The sequence below is a fragment of the Corvus cornix genome, chromosome 1 (assembly GCF_000738735.6).
Source record: "Corvus cornix cornix isolate S_Up_H32 chromosome 1, ASM73873v5, whole genome shotgun sequence".
Taxonomy (NCBI): Eukaryota; Metazoa; Chordata; class Aves; order Passeriformes; family Corvidae; genus Corvus; species Corvus cornix.
This window is the reverse complement of record NC_046332.1, coordinates 110,124,215-110,137,760: the sequence shown is the minus strand read 5'-3', so window position 1 is coordinate 110,137,760 and position 13,546 is coordinate 110,124,215. Positions and strand designations below refer to the sequence as shown.

At 46.5% G+C, this 13,546-nt stretch overlaps 1 long non-coding RNA gene across 1 annotated transcript in view; it reads left to right on the top strand.

Moving 5' to 3' along the window:
• The window catches only part of LOC120410031, a 32,593-nt gene that overhangs the window by 14,930 nt on the left and 4,117 nt on the right, over window positions 1–13,546 (top strand). Inside the window, exon 2 of the long non-coding RNA XR_005601954.1 lies at window positions 11,333–11,439. This is a non-coding gene — a long non-coding RNA (uncharacterized LOC120410031). The remainder of the gene's footprint in view (window positions 1–11,332; window positions 11,440–13,546) is intronic.

Sequence of the window (13,546 nt, the reverse complement as noted above, 5' to 3'; positions counted from 1 at the left end):
GAAAGGAGTGCCACACCTTTAGCTTTCCTTGGGTTCATATGAAAGCAAGTTAGTGGCATAAGGCATGTCCATCTGCCTGAGTGAGACACAAGGACAGCCGGGAGATGCTGGAGCGACCTCAAGTACAGCCTGCAGCAGCTGCTGGTGTTGCACCAGCTGTGATGGTCTGGGCATGGAGCTGATGGATCAGTGGGATGGGATCCTGAGTAACCAGCCCTCCATCCAAATGCTTCCCTCTGATAGAGGAATCTTGGATGTCTCCTTAAAAGCTCCTTAGAGCTACAGAAGCTCAGTTTCAGGTTTTTTTGGATGAAATAATGGATGTGGCTGGAGGTGGCATTGAGATAGAAGGATAAAACTGCACTGAGGCTTCCTTCTGTATCTTGTTGATGCAATCAGCACAGGTAGCTAAACGGAGGTGCAACACTTCAGAGAGACAAAGACAGATAAGGAAAGGACTGAAGCACCTTTCAGAAGGGCTGAGCCACTTTTCCATGTCAGTAATGCTGTGTCAGGAATGCGCTTTCATTATTTCCCCCCAAAATGACAATATGTGAAGTTGTATGAAGCATGTTTGGTAGGAAACACCAACTGTGTGTAAAGCTACTTCTGGAAGTTCTATAAATGATCTTTTCAAGCAACTTACAGACATGTGAGGTCAGTTTCCATCGAGTTTTAATGGGATTTGTGCATCTGTTATTTCAGTCTTGAACAAAATTCTAAAACTGTTGGTTTCCACAGGAGCATTGCTTAACTGCCTTCTTTGTACTGCAGTAAAAAACATCAAAGTCCTTTAAATAGAAATCAATATAATGGACAAAATGACCATTTGAAAATTGTAGGCTACTATAGTAATTTAAAGAAAACATTCTTAATCTTGCTAAACCCTATTCAAATAAATCCAACAACTAGTTTAAGAGACATATAATGATCTAATGTACTCAGCCAGATCTGTGTCTCCTTAAATAACTCAAGGGGACAAAACAAAACAAAATTCCAGCCAATAGCCAGATGGGGATATGGCACAACTTAGTAAATTAAAGTAAGATGGGAGACAGATGGAGGCCTTTTCAGAAGTCAGATTTTGGTAGTTGGAAAGGACAGTGATACTCCGGCTGTGACAAAATCCCAGCAGATTGGACTTAAAAAAAGCTGTGGGTAACGTGTGGTCACAGCCTGACATGAAAAGTCTGTAAACTGTTTGTGTAACTCCACAGATCTCCTATGCCTCCAATACGAATTATTTCTTAGGAGCATTGCTGGGGTATTTGGGCATGAGCTGTGCGGAACACTTGGGATGCCACGAGGAGCCGCATCAGGAGGGATTTCACAGCCCTGATCTGAGCCCCTCAGTCAGCTGCCTCGAGGTGAAGAGCCCCCACTTGACTTCCTTTCAGGGCAGACACAGAGGTCCTTCTCCCTGTCCACCCCGGAACTTCCAGGCTATTTTCTCTCCGTTTCAGTGTCAGCGAGCAGAGTCACTGCTAAGTGCTTTCCCACACTCCCTCTTCCACTCCTTCCTTTTCAGCATCGTGGGAAATACTGTGCCCACACTTTTCATGCATATTCCCTAAATGACTGAATGTTCGTGAGGGGGGATCAGTTACACCGTCCTGTACTTTGAGGGCTTGTTGCTGTTACAGTATTTCCTCTGCATTTCTTTCCCCTCTCTCCCCTTTTTGCTGGGCATACAGCACATTAGGCCTTATCGTGCTCACATGGGAAGCTTCTGCTTTCTCCAAATCATTAGTATCTCATCAAGCTGAACATGCTGACAATTACCAGGTGGAATGCTGGCTGCTCTTTTGAATGGACATGATTTTTCATCCAGACTTCCAACCTGCTAACAAAGGCACTCACGGGTGCCTGCCAGGGTGCTACTCCCTGTCTTTTTCTGTAATGTAGTGGTTTAGGTGCAATTTATACTAGGATGCCATAGAGTGAGGGGATGGCCATCAAAAGAATGTACACTGACCTACATGGCCTGGCACATCTGTCCAAACTGGTTCCCAGCCTTGCTGTAAAGCTCACTACAGGCTACAGATACTCAAGCCTCTATTTCTCGGGTAACACACCACCTCTCCTCTCTTTAGTTCTCCCTGTGGACATCTTGTTCTCTTTCCATTTTTTTCAGATTAGCAGCTTTCCAAAGGCAGAGACACTTGATCATCCTCTCAGCTTCACCAAGCATGTTAAGTCTGTGCTGCACATCAACAGATGTCACATTGTTTGATGGATTATAGTTTAAGAGTGAAAATATGGCCATCCTAATGAAATAGACGCTTGTGAAGGTGGGAACTACAGACCATGGAACATTTTGTAGTCATTGAAACAGCTTGGCAAAATCCTATTATTTATTTACATCCACATTTTGCCCTGTAGCATGAGCCCGATTGCAGTGGTAGGAGGGTGAAGGAGGAGGAATACTGATGATGCTTGTAAATGCTTCAGGTCCTTGCTCTCAGAATCACACAATGGGTAAGTTTGGAAGGGACCATGTCCACTGCTCTAGCTGTGATAATTACTCTGTATCTGAGCAATGCACTTTCTTTAGCAAGTGGTTTGAGTTGCATGGCTGGGTGTGAACATACTGACCTACTTCAACCTCCTTTGCAATTTTTAAATTTCCCTGTTTATCCCTTTCATTGTCAGCTTGTTCACTGTTGCTTATAATCAGCCGGATTTACTACCTTTGTGGTTGGCTTCTCCAGACATAATTAAATTGTCTGCGATTGACATCTGGCTCTGCTGAGGTTTGGGTTGCATCTTCTTGGCTGCCTCAATGTCTTCCTTGATTTGGGATTCTGATCACTGCCTGCCCAGGCATGGCACATCATCAATGGGCGCTTTCATTCCTGAAGACTCCCTTGTGCCGACAATAATGCAGTGAAGTGTTTCTGGCTCTCAGAGCACTCCGGAAGGTTATTTCAAGACAGCCTCAGCTGTTGTGCCTGTTGTGCATGCTGGAGCCTCCAGCAGGACTTCATCGAGCTATAGGAATTTCTAAGGGTCCCTGTCCCTTTGCAGGAGGGCTGTGAGCTCTCCAAGGCTGGTGTCTTCACCTTCACACCCAGCCAGAGGTCTCATTTACAGTGTCCCTTGGTCCATCAGTGGCTGATAAAATCCTGACAAAAAACTGATTGATGGAAGAATTGAGTTTCTTCCTGCTGTTTGTGATCTTGCCAAAGGGTCAAAACAAGACCTGGTACCTCTCCTGTGCCCCTTCTTGTTGTAGTGCTAGGTTTAGTTTAGCAAGCTGCAGCTTTCCCTGAGAGCTCAGCGGAGCTGCTTAGGGCAGTGCGACCATTTTTGCCCTCCCGTAGTCCATTCCGGACAGCTCTGCGGTTTTGCTCCAGTAGCTACCAGCTTTACAACACAGTGATGGCAAAGGACGCGAGAAGGGTCTCTCCATAAGGGTTTAAGAGGATCTTTAATCACATCTTGTCCCAGCGATCCCCAGAGGCAGAGAGACCTCGTGATCCGGGCACAGGGGGATTTTGTCAGGGGCTCAGGGGCGGTCCCTGGGCGGAGTTGGGGTACAGGAACCAACAGGGAGAGCCCGAGGGAGTGGCCAGGGCTGGGGGCAGGGGAACATGGTGGGGGGAACAATGTGAAAGGCATTTAATAAATGAATCAGTGGGAAATACAACACCACTCATTGTCTCCTCTGCGGTTCCTTCTGGTTTAATCCAAACTGACAGCTGAGCCCCAGGCAGCTCACTCACTCCCCCACCAGTGGGATGGGGGAGAGAATCAGACGAGTAAAAGTTAGAAAATGCATGGATTTAGATACAGAGAGTTTAATAGCAAAAGCCTTGTGTGCCAGCAAAGCAAACCAAGGTATTCATGCACCACTTCCCATGGTTGGGCAGGTGTTCAGCCGTCCCCAGGACAGCAGGGCTCCATCATGTGTAAAATGGTGACTTGGGGAGACAAACAACTGCACTCCAAACATTCCCCCTTCCTTCTTCCCCAGCTCTGTATGCTGATCGTGATGCCATATGGTATAGGATATCCCTCTGGTCACTTGAGGTCAGCTGTCCCTGCTGTGTCTCCTCCCAGTGTCACTTGCACCTGCAGCCCCCTTGCCAGCATGTCAGTAGGAGAAGCAGAAAAGGCCTTGATGCTGTGCAAATGCTGCTCAGCAATGACAAAAACACCTCTGTATTATCAACACTGTTTTCAGCAAATCCAAAACACAGCCCCATACCAGCTACTGTGAAGAAATTTAACTCTACCCCAGCCCAAACCAGCACACTATTACAGAGCTTTCTCTTATTTTGTATGTTACAAGCTGTGCTATTGACACTCTTTGTCTGCAATGCTTCTTTTGATCCCTTAATTTCAGGTTTGTGAAACATTGCAGGTGGTGACAAGAACAGGGCTCGTCTTTTCCATGACATACCCTTGTGTTTCTGGTGAACAGCCCTGTGAATTTCTATGGATGGAGTTGGCCCCTTGCTTCTGGGAAGGATTTTTGCTTTCTATTGTCGTAGCTTTGGGTGATGTGCACCCTGTTGGTCTCCGGCCTAACAGCTCAGGTACATGCAATCTCACGACCTACAGCTTTTCTTTGTCAAGTTCATTGGCTTTAGTTGATTAAATGACAGGTACCCAATCTACAGCTGTCACTCATTGGAAAGTTTGGCATGGCAAGTTTTAATCTTCTTACTAAATTTCCTGAATGTTGTGGTCCCGTGCTTGCTTGCCTGGCCATGGTTAGCTATGACTGTCGCTAGATGTTTTCACAAGTGAGAGCCTTAAAATTTGACAGATTGTCTTCTCACTGCACTTGAAGTTGCTCTTATCTTTCCTGTTAAGACCCTTCACATTTAACCTTCACCTCCCAGTTTTTCCCGCTTTGAACTTTTTGTGATTCTTCCTGGTTGGAAGCTCTTTAAAGTATTCATCCAATCTGTCTTGTTATCACTCCTTGCAGGAAAGGATTCCCCCTTTCCCCTGGATTTTTTGTGCACTTTTTCTCTGTCTGCTTTACTCTGGCATTTCCAGCCACATGCTTTTTGAGGCTTTCTGGACACCACGTTACAGATGTGTTTATTCATTTCTGCTTTGCCCAGTGTGATCTCTGCACCCACGCAGAGGCTGCCATGTATCTTTATTTTCTATAGCCCAACAGGAGACATTCTGCACGCCTGTAGGATGCTAAATGAAGATGTGTCAAGAGCTGATCAGTTTGAAGTTATGGACTTTCTTTAATATGCCAGGCTAACAAGGCTAATTATTTCTTTTAAGTCTGTTTTAAATATGTAGGATTTTTTTTAAACTCTGACTTCTTATGCAGAACATTGATCTTTGGTAGATCGTTTATGTAAAATGTATAATTTCTGAAGGAATGTTTTTCCCTTCTTACCCTCACTCTCAGCTCTCAACTCCCACCACTAAAACCAACAAAAAGTGACACCAACTGTGCTCTTTCCCGTTTTCCTACCAAGAGGCAGGCCTTTATCTGATTTATTTTTCATGGCATGCTTCCATGTTCCCTATATTTAATCTTTTAAGCTTGGTGGCTGATCTGTAGTAAGATTTCTAAAGTAAACAAAGTAAACTCATACAGCACACAGCCCTCCAACCCCACTGTGCTCTAGTCTGGGTGTATTTTGGAGCTGCTTCCCAGCTCCGTGTCCAAAGCACTGCCAAAGTCAGCTGGAAACTCGGTGCCACACAGTGACCCTCTAGGAAATACAGGGGCTCAGAATTGCTGCTGGGCTTAACACTTCCCTGGAGATAACCTAGGGATCTTCTGCTCTGGGCAGAGACTGAGCCTTGCCCTACAGGGGCTCTTCCAACTTGCACTAAATGAGACGTCCTTTATCTGTGCCAAGGTGGGCAATTGTATTATTAAGTTTTAATATTCGTTGCTCTGATCTCATACACGAGGGCAGTCTATTAATTGCACCTTTTCTTGGTTAGAAAGTCTTCTCCCAGGCACCTGAGCTGAATGAAAGTTCAGGCCCTGCTACAAGAGCCCTGAGCAAGCCCTGGCTACATGGTCTCCTGCCTGGGAGAGGCTGGAGCTGTTCTGGGCTTCAGGCGCTGGTGAACAAACTTGTTTAACAGAAGAATATCTAAATCCTCAACTTTGTACCTGATAATGAGAAATCTTCTTTTTAAACCTTGTGGGTTTGGCGCAGAAATCTTAGTATCAAGTTCCCCTGATGATCAGCGTGTCTAATTGTGCATTTCAGCAGTACCTCATTTACACCTGGACTCATTAGTAAGAGCTGGTTTACAGAACAGCCACTGCTGGAGAGACAGGGGTCCTCTCTTCCTTCATTCATCTCCCTGGACTCTGACTAAAAGCACTCCTGAGTTGAAGGGAGTGGATCCACAAATAATTGATATCCAGCATAACTTGTTTTCCCCTGGTGGAGCTGCCAGATCAATCAGCAGAAACCAAACTGGGACCAGTTTCAGGCGACTGCCCTTTATTTGCCATCGATTTCCGAGCTGCCTCTGTGAAAGGTCAATGAGGGCTGCCAGGTTCCAGGTGCTGCCGGGGATGCCACCGCGCATCCATCCCCCGGATTGAGCTGCCACCGTCTCACAAAGCTGCGAGAGCAACTTTGATTCACACAGAAGGTGAAATGGCAAGTACGACTGTGAAGCTTGAAAGGGAAGCGCCAGAAAGCAGAATACAGGCTCCTGCTTGTCATTTAGCAGAGACAAACATGAGTGCCACCAAAACAATGGCATTATCTGATTAGCAAGCACCTGCAACCCGACAGGAGTGGGTCTGCAAAGGCAGGGAATCTGTCAGCTGTCGTTGCAACACCACTGTGAGTGCCACAATACATTAAGTGGGAGTGAGGAGAGGTGGTGTAACAGGTGTCGTTGCAATAGTGCTGAAAGGGACACTGTCAGAGCTTGCAGAGCTGAAATGCGACCTCTTGATCTCCTGCGTGGGTGTGCAGGAGGTGCAATGTTATATTGCACTGAGGGCTCTGCCTCGTGGCTCCACCGTGACATCCAAGGATGCAACAACCCTGAGCTTGTGAAACTCAGCACTGACCTTGTTTATGGTCCAGAATAAGCAGAGAACTGTTTTGACTGGGAATACTTCAAACAAAGTGTCTGGTACAGCTGTGCTTGGGACCACTGTGGTGACCTATCAAATCTCTGCTGCCCTAGAAAGCTGTGTCTCAGAGATAAGCTTTAAAAGCACCCAGACACTTTTAACTTGTCCTTTCCTTGCCACATTCTCTTCCTTCCCATAAGGCAAAAAATGTATTCAATTTCAATCAGAGTATAAGTTATACAGGTATATTATACAATGATGATAATGATGATGATGATAAATGGCATAATAGCCGTCTTTTGCACACATACACAGATGTGAGTGCCACCACATGCTTACATTATAGAAAATACTCAGTATATGAAGTTCACCTAAGCATGGTTTATCTGATTGTATTTTTACTCTGAAGGGTAATTGGTAAAATTAATGAACATTGATAAATTGGAACGTGTGTCCAGGGTTTTCCATGGGATCTTCTGCTCAATAACCTGCATAAAATGAAGAAGATATGGTTGACATGAAGGGCTGGTGTATCATGCCCATCTTCCACTTTCAAGATGGTACAGGCCAGTTCATTAGTCTGCCACTAATACATTCAGTTTATTATTTAAATCAATCAGCCATGGGTAGTTGAGCTGTCTTGAGGCCATGCCTTAGCTGCAGAGCTGTGCACCCTCACTAGTACCTTCCCCAGGTGGCACAGACACACACCTTTCTCAAGGAATCAAAACGTTGAAAACATTCATTGGCGGAGAAATTAGAAAAAGCTTGGTCTTGGGATGCAGTCTTGAAAACTGCAATGTCAGTACCAACATGGGACTGGGAGGGACTTCTAGAACTGGGACCCTGGCAGCTGGGCCTCTGGGATGTGTCCTCCACAGCCTGACTCAGGTTTAGACAGGTGGATTGGACTGACTGCAGCATGGCAGAAAAGCCAGGCCAGTCCCTATTTGCACCCATGACATTTTGGTGGATGTGCCGCAGAAGGGACGAATTTTCAGTGTCTCTTTTGTGCTGGGACCCCATAACACCACCAGGTGAAACTGTGCTCACCACCAGCCAAGGAAGGGATCAAAACTCGTGTAAGAGGGGGATATGAGCCCTCCCTGGCCATTTATCAGCTGCTCCCTGGCATGCTGGTGCCACAGTGAGCATCACAGGCTGGAGCAAAGCGTGGGTATTGCACCTGCACCTGCTGCCCTTTGGAGGGATGCAGCCCCATCACAAGATAAATGAGGCTCTAGGGGTGGAAAGGCCTCCTGTTGCACCTCCTAAATATACCCTTCTTCAGGCAGCAGGAGTCATGGAATTATAGAACCACAGAGTCACAGAGTGGTTTGGGTTGGAAGGGACATCTAGTTCAATCCCCCTGCAATGAGCAGGAACATCTTCAACTAGGTGAGGTTGCTCAGAGCCCCACTCCATGTAATGCCTTGTTGCAATCCATGTCTTAAAAGCAGCCTTTTTTTTCCCCCAGAGAGATGACAGAGTTTGCTGTGAGTTTTTGGGCACCTGTGCACTCAGCATGGCTTGTTTGACCACCAGCAGAGGACTAGCATGGCCTTGAAAAATGTATCCTACTTATAAAAAAAGAGAGTCCAATTATTCTTAAATACCAGACACTGATAGGTAAGAGAGAATGAGGGAGCCTGAGGAGCCGTCACAGCCATAGATTTTCCAGTTTGGAAGTAAGTCAATGACAAACACAACAGCTCATTTGTCACCCAGGTAAAATTTACCTCCTGACTGTTGTAACTGTGCAGAGTGTCCAGCATTTGAAACCCTCCTGGGATAGTGTAATGGTTTTACCCAGCTGGCAATTAAGTACCAAACAACCATTCACTCACTCCCCACCCACCCCAGGGGGATGGAGAGGAGAATCAGGGAAAAGAAAAGTAAAATTTAACTGTGGGTCAAGATGGATTAATAATCAAAACAAAGTAAAATATAACAACAACAACAAAAATGATACTACTATTAGTAATAATTGTAAATAAAAGAGAAGGCAGAGAGAGAAATCCCAAGAAAAACAAGGCGTACACAATACAAAGTCCTTGACTTAGTGTAAGCACTACTTAGGAAAAACTAAAAACACCAGTGTGTTATCCATATTATTTTCATCCTAAATCTGGAGCACAGACTTGTGCCAGCTACTGTTAGGAAAATTAACTCTACTTCAGCTGAAGCCAGGACAGACAGGCAGCTGTGTGCAACCTTCAATGCAGGATAAAATGCAAATAAAAGAGCAAGTCTGTCCATGTCCTTCTTCTGTCAGCCTTTGCTCTTGACCTGCTGCTGTTCCCAGCTGTCCTTCCAAAGCCCAGCAAAGCCATCCAGACAGGGAACCAGGAGGAAAAGGAGGTGCTGGATGTGTGACCCCAGGACCGTGGCAGCATCCTTTGCAGGACAGTGATTCCCTTGCAGGCTGCCAGGGGTTGAGAACCCTGGCCCAGTGCAGCCTGTAGGTAACAGCCATCCAAGCTTTACATTTGCTGTGAGATAGGCTCCTTAAGTGCTGTATTAATGGGAGTTTTGTGGGGCAGGTCATTTATAGGGAGGGTTAATGAGCATCTCCCACTTCAGTAAGTGCACCTGTGTACCAGGTCACAGCTCCCACTGACGCAAAACACACTCACCCTGTAACTCCCCCTGGTTTTGAGCTTGTAGCTGCCTTTATGTCTCAGAGTCTGACCTGTCCTGGCTGCAGATACAAGCAGTTGGTATTTCTTGGCACTGTTGCTGTCATGGCATTAAATGATAATTCCCTTTTACAAGCTTCAACTATTCCTGCAAAAATTTCCCTTCCTGGTCTTGCAGGAAAGTGAGTGAGGGAAAATATGGAGTCCAGTGCTGTATGAATCCATAGGAGACCTAGCCCTTGCCTTCCTTAGTTCTCTAGTAAGATCAATCCACATCTTCATTTATTTTGTTTGTTGAAAAAAGGAAAAAACAACCAAAAAAGAGGCAACTCTCTAAAAAGCGAAAACTGCACATACACACACATTAATTTAAAATGTCATTATATTACCAAAAAAGGTAATCCTTGATCTCAGATATTGTAAATGTAGCAATTAAGTGATTCCTAGTTTATGTTTCAAAGCTAATTACGGCTTATTGAAATTCTGGAAACTTCTGCATTGGAAAAAATTCGTTTTTCCCCCTTGTAAAACTTTCCCTAGAGGTCTGCCAAGCCTTCCAGCAATAACAGAGAATAAAACTCTAGTGAATGTTAAACTGAGGGACTTTTTTTTCCTCTTTATACTAAAATCATGACACAGCATGGAAATCAGCCTCCCCAGGGAGCCCCATGCTCTGTGGGAGCATTCCCTTAATCCCCACGACTCTGCAGCCTAGGCAGCTTTTCCTTTGGGCCAGGAGCTGAACATTCCCACTTCCCATGCCATGAAGAGCTGGTGAGACAGGCACTGAGGGCTGATGTCGGGATTGCAGCCCTGCTAAGGGGTCCTCAGAGGATGGTTATGGTTCCACATGAAAAAAATATTTTCCTGCATGTACTTTATTTTTGAAGTGAAGTAATTACATCAGAACAAATGTGTGCTCAAAGAAGTTCACAGCTGTGAAATTAGGCACCCATAATCTATGAAATGCCAAAATCGAGATTGCCTAAAGCAAGGCTAATGCAGCTCTGTGCTCATTGCACTGATCCCAACAGCCTCCACGCTGCCTAATAACCTTCTTTTTTTTTCATGGAATATTCCGAGCTGGAAGGGACCCGCAAGGATCGTCGAGTCTTCTGCCCTTGTTTGTTCCTACCCTTACACCTGCAGCTTTAGCTCCTTGGCAGGACTGAATTCCCTTGACATATCCAGGGACGCAGTGCTCTGATCCCGCCCCACGGCCTGCGGGCAGCCCCACTGTACAGGCTGAGCAATCATCACAATTCCTGCTCACCCGAGGGGTTCCTCTCTCTGCACGCAGCCTGGAGCAGCAGCCGAGACGTGGCCACCACGGAGGCATTTGGCAAAGCTGCCTATTAAAGCCTGGGTTGGCTCCAGAGCCGGCTGCCACCCCTGACTCCAGTGTCACACGTTGTCCCAGGGGCTGCGGCACCATCTCCTAGCAGTCCTCATCCGCACTGCGGGGTGGACTGTCCCCGCTTCCCAGGAGAGCACAGGGATAACTGCAAAGGAGGAGAGGCTGGAGTGAGAATGGGCTCCCCAGAAAACGTGTGAAATAGCAGGGGGAAGAGTGGGCAAGGAAGATCTTTCCAGCAGCGTGCAAATGTGCTGTTGGCCTCTTTAATTAGACCTCCCCTTACCGACTGTCTTTCCACAGGGTAAAGCCCTAGGGACCAAGCTCCCCAGCATCATCCTGGACCACTTCTTCCTGATTTGACAGCCCATCTTGGAGGGGAGGATCCAGCTGTTCACCTGAATCCTCAGGTTTGTAAATGTAACAGGGATGCCTCTGTAGGCTGGCTGCAGGAAGCAGTGGCAGCTGGGGTTCCCACCAGACCCGGGCTGAGCAAGGGCTGCAGGGGGGTCAGAGGGGAGCAGCAAGGATGTTCCCAGGGCAGGGGAAGGGAAATTGTTGGTTCATCTGTTTAGTCTGTGAGGGCTTTCCTCCGAGAGAGAGCCCTGCCCGTGCTGTGCTCACCACCCTGAGCAGAACCAGGTGGCTGTGATGGGCTGTCAGAGCAGGAGAGCCACTGAACTGAGAACTCAATGTGATTTTTGCATCTGCACTAACACACTCCTCACTAGAAAATGCCAACAATCAAACAGGAGCGTGGGGGAAGGGGTGCTGTAGCCTGGTGTTCATTCCCTGTAGTGCCAAAGGGTTAAGCAGTGGAGACTGCAGAGACACACAGCCCTCTGCCATTTGGCTGCCAAACACCTCCAGACCATAAAATCACTGCCTCCAGACAACCACACAGAGGAGTCCTGTTCCACCCTGCCAGGCCCTACAGGCACCATCAATACAAGGTTGTGGCCAGCACTGCTGCATCTCCATTGGCTTTCTCAGCTTTGCACCCAGGGAAAAATGAGACCCTGTTTTTTGTATCCGTTGCTTCATCTCCTTTATGAGTAAGAATACAAGTCTATAGCATCAATCCAAGCAAATTATTAATGATCTTTCATTTTTAAGCAACCAGCTCCAGTGCTCACTAGAGCAGGCTTGACTCCTGTTTGTGACTGTCCTGCTGCCTCTGTTGTCAAACAACGTTGTTTTATAACAACATTCATGTTGAAGTGGATTATTATCAGGTTGACTACCCCTTAGGGTGTAATGAAAAGCATTCATTAATGCTCAGGGCAGGAGGGCTAATTACTTCTTTATAAAAAAAATCTGTGTTAATTGCCAATAACTATTTATTGAATGGGTCTCATAGAGATAATTTTGATTGGGTTTTGATTTCCCTCTCATATTGTAATGCTTAAAATGCATAGTCCAAAGAAGCTGGGAACAGCTAGGTTATCCAGATAAGCGTGGGGAGGAAACCCCACCATTACAAAGACCAGTGGACTGTGCCAGTCTATGCTCAGCTCAGTGCTCGAGCCTGCTGTGGTGCAGGCCAGGATTTTCTGGGTCTCACACCTTCCTGCTGCCTCATGCTTCCATGGAGCAAGTGGAGACCTGTTTTCCATAGTCCCCCGAGGCACAGCATTGATTCTGGCAGGCCTTGGCACTGGCAGTGCAGAGCGAATGCACAAGGCTCAGGCAGGTTCCCTACAGAGCTGAATTCCACCTTGCCTGCAGGAACAAGGCAATCCCTGGCCCTGCAAGCACCAGGACTGCATGAAGGCAAAAGGAGTAGCAATAACCCATGAGGTCAGTGTAACAGTTCCTATGCTTGGGAGGAAGACCCATTCCCCTGATCTTTGGGTAACACTGCACTCCAGGATGAAGAAAATTCTGGATAATCATTTGTTTGCTTTTATTTAATATCAATAACTACAGGGCTGAAGGTACCAAAAAATCAACATAAGCACTGACCAAGTCCTTTCAGTTCTTTTGAGCAAGCAGTAACTTATAAATACTTCCACAGAAGTACAGTCAGCCTGTGAGAGGCAGAGTGGGAAACTGCCAGGGTCCAAATGCTCCTGCAAAGCCTCAGGAGGTGCCATGGGTTGATGCTGGCCAGGAATTTCACTGGATGTGCACTGCAGTAGTTTCTAGCAGTCTGACACCTACAGACTCCCACAAAATACCCAGGGAATGTAAGAGGTGTCCTGGTAGGCAACAGTCCCCTCCAGACCAGACCTCAGACCCTGTGGCTGCAGACCTGGGCTGCTGAGCCTACTTACCTTGGAGCTACTGTCAGGCACACCATCAGATTGAACTACTTCCCATTTCCAACACCTCTGACTGGAGAAAAATGCTTTTTGGTTTTTTTTTCTCTCTTTTTTCTTCTCCTATCCCACCCCAGCAGTTCTACGGGGCATCAGTCTTCTCTCACATCATGGTTTCTGATTCTCAAGAAGATAAAGCACACAAACCGTGCCCTCTGCAAGCCAGAAAGCTGTCTTTCCCCCTGGAAATCACAGT